The sequence below is a fragment of the Oncorhynchus kisutch genome, linkage group LG1 (assembly GCF_002021735.2).
Source record: "Oncorhynchus kisutch isolate 150728-3 linkage group LG1, Okis_V2, whole genome shotgun sequence".
Classification (NCBI taxonomy): Eukaryota; Metazoa; Chordata; class Actinopteri; order Salmoniformes; family Salmonidae; genus Oncorhynchus; species Oncorhynchus kisutch.
In genome coordinates this window covers 34372837-34376661 of record NC_034174.2, presented here as the reverse complement: position 1 = coordinate 34376661, position 3825 = coordinate 34372837, and positions in this window count along the sequence as shown.

Here is a 3825-nt window from a genome sequence, read left to right as displayed (position 1 = left end):
CTTAATGTTGAAGTCTCTTTTTTGTCATTGATCTGATATAACTGATATATCCATGGTTAGCTAACTCCAGGCACTGGGCTTAGTGAGTTTGGCACAGGTCGACCAAGACACAGGATTAAAGAATAACATTTAGGAGAAGAGTGCACTTACATTCCACTTTCAGTTCCATTCTCATTTTATCAGTGCAAATAAAGCAAAACAATATTTGCCTATCAAAATCTATATGTATTTACATGAACTAGTTGCTGTATGCAAGGCCATTTCAGAAAATACAGTACATGACAAAAATGCATAGCAAAGAAACACACTAAATGCAAAAAAAACAAGACATCATTTAATCACAATGTTGTTTTTAACGTTCGTTTCAGGACTGAAGCCCAGCTGAGCATTCTATGCAATGCAGTCTAAATACACATGTATAATAAAAGGTGCTATCTAGAACCTAAAAGGGTTCTTCGACTGTCCCCATAGGAGAACACTTTGAAGAACCCTTTTTGGTTCTTCTCGTGCAGAGCTCATGTAGGACCCTTTCCACAGAGAGTTCTTCATGTAACCCAAGAGGGTTCTACTTGGAGCCCAAAAAGGTTAAACCTGGAACCAAAAAGGGTTCTCCTATAGGGACAGCCAAAGATCCCTTTTAGAACCCTTTTTTTTCTAAGAGTGTAGGTGCTGATTAGGATTTTGTCTGAAGTGCATTACTGTGGCTTGGAAACAACATTTCAAAAGGAGGCAAATAATTAGTAGGATAAGCTTTTGTCATCATTGTGATGTCACCAGATTGACTTGAGATGCAGTATAACTTTAGCTAGCTAGGTAAAATTGGGGGGAGAGCACTGACATTTTTGCTAGCTAACATTAGCATTTCTAGCTATTTCTGAGGGACCATGTCCATGTTACATCAGCCCTGTGTTCCCTCGGCCCTATGCTCCATCAACCTATGTTCCCTGGGCCCTATGTTCCCTGGGCCCTATGTTCCCTGGGCCCTGTGTTCCCTCGGCCCTATGCTCCATCAACCTATGTTCCCTGGGCCCTATGTTCCCTCAGAAGAAGGGAGTGATTACAAATATTTGACATAGCTTATATTTTTCACAGCCTTAATGTACACATACAGTGGCTTGCGAAAGTATTCACCCCCTTGGCATTTTATCTATTTCCTTGCCCTACAACCTGGATTTTAAATAAAAAAATGGGGGGGGGGGGGGGGGGCTTTTTCTTTGCAACTCAACTAGTCGAAAGAAGGCCAGTTTTATTGCTTCTTTAATCAGAACAACAGTTTTCAGCTGTGCTAACATAATTGCAAAAGGGTTTTCTAATGATCAATTAGCCTTTTAAATTGATAAACTTTGATTAGCTAACACAATGTGCCATTGGAACACAGGAGTGATGGTTGCTGATAATGGCTAATGTAGATATTACACAAAAAAATCAGCCGTTTCTAGCTACAATAGTTATTTACAACATTAGTAAGGTCTACACTGTATTTCTGATCAATTTGATGTTATTTTAATGGACAAAAACTGTGCTTTTCTTTTTAAAAAACAAGGACATTTCTAAGTGACCCCAAACTTTGGAACAGTAGTGCATTTCAGTTACTTTAGAGTATTTAGTGTAATTTGTATTCCACTGGCCTTAACTACAAAGAAATGTATTTTGCAACAAGTTACACAATTTCAAAATACAAAATACTTTTCTACACCATTTTTTATAGCGACTCGCACTTCTGTGGGCTCCTATCACCCCAAATGTACTGCATTTGTATCAGAAGTGTGATGGCACTATGGTGTGATAAAAATGTCTGCTAAATGACCAAAATGTTATGTGAAAATGAACACTTACAAAGCACACTGGGTATTTGATTAAAATACAAATGATTTGGACAATAAGCATTTATGCCAATTTTGATTGAAATTGGTTTAGTGGGTACTGAGGGAACATAGGGCTGAGGGAACATAGGGCTCAGGGAACACAGGGCCCAGGGAACATAGGGCTGAGGAAACATAGGGCTGGGGGAATATAGGGCTCTGGGAACATAGGTTGAGGGATCATAGGGCCCAGGGAACATAGGGCTGAGGGAACAAACTTTTCTAGCTCAAGGCAACATTGCCATCTCTCTAAAGTAAACTTGACGGCATCATAATGATGGCAAAGTCGTTTTCTATTAATTATTTGTATACTTTAGCAATGTCATCGTATTTCCAGGCTTCTATAGCATCATTTTCATGAAACAGTCATTAGCCCTCGTTCAGAAAGACTGACCATTAACCATCAGTCGTACATCAATATGCTGCGAGATCTAACAACGTTGGTTAGATCGGCAACAACCGAATGAGGTGCAACCCATGAATAGTCATACTTTGAGCAGAACCTGTGCTTTAAAATGTCAGACATTAAGGTACGTGAAGCTGGCTAAGTCGAGTGCAGGAAAGTGTTCTGATAAAATAAAGAAATTGAGAATTCATTCAGTAAGTAGTGCCATATTGGTTTAGAAAGGCTGTCTTGCACTGTGAACATGACAGCACATATTGGGTCTAATGGGGGGGGGGGGGGGTGAATGAACCCACCATCTCAAACCTTGGTGGATGACGTAATAATACATGGAGATCCACTCTTATGCTTCTGACATCACATTAAAACAACGGTCACGTTGGCATGTGGTCAACGTGTATTAATAACAGATTCAGCATTTTCATAACCTCTGGATGTAGGTTACACCCTATTAGTACATGCAGTTTAATAACATTTACTGTTATTGTTCACTGAAAAAAATCTAGTTGTTTCAACTAATTATTATTAAGTAACACAGCCCTTTTTTCTGTTTACTCAACTTTTCGTGTTATCTGAACAACAACAAAAATTGTTGGCCCAAACTTAGCTCCAACTTGTGAAAACTTAGGCAAAAATTCAGTCAATTTAAGTGTAAACTATTATTTGGGCATCTTAACTAAAAAAAGCTGGGCAACTGGTTACACACACACACAGTGCTTTTAACATACAATGTTTTCAACTTACAAATTTGACACGTTGACATGATTACCTACCATGCATGTTCATTTATACAGAAATTATTCATATAGCAGATGCTCTTATCCAGAGCAATTATGGTTAAGTGCCTTGCTTTAGGGCACATTGACAGATTTTTTAACTAGTAGGCTCGGTGATTTAAACCAGTGACCTTTCGGTTATTGGCCCAACGCGCTCAACTGCTAGGCTACCTGCCATCCCCACGTCCCCATTATTCAACATGTGCTCACCTGGGATTTGAACGCACAACCTTTTGGCTCATGGCATTCCAATCTTCCTGCTACACCACCATGTCTGTGTCAGTCCTCAGTTAATCTGACTATTCTCTCATCATTGATTTGATTTACTTGTTTCATTTGATGGTTTTCTGTCTGGTTGTTTAATGTTGGTGGGGTATATTACTCTGTTTTAATGTTACTCCTTAATCCAGCGTTTCCCAAACTCGATCCTCTGGAACCCAAGGGATGGATGTTTTGTTTTTTGTCCTAACACTACACAGCTGATTCAAATGATCAAAGCTTGATGATTAGTTGATTACTTGAATCAGCTGTGTAGTGCCAGGGTGAAAGCCAAAACGTGCACCCCTCGAGGAGTGAGTTTAGGAAACCCTGACTTAATCACTATGATAAATCAAATATTTTTTCTTGAGTGTACTTTTAATAGAGCTGAGATTTACTTTGAGGTGCAAAGTGTAGCAATGCAGGTGAAATCAGACATGGTGGCTCAGCGTGCACTAAGAGGTTGTGTCTTCAAATCACAGGTGAGGACATTTTCAATACTGCAAGGGCTCTCCAGACGGTGGTG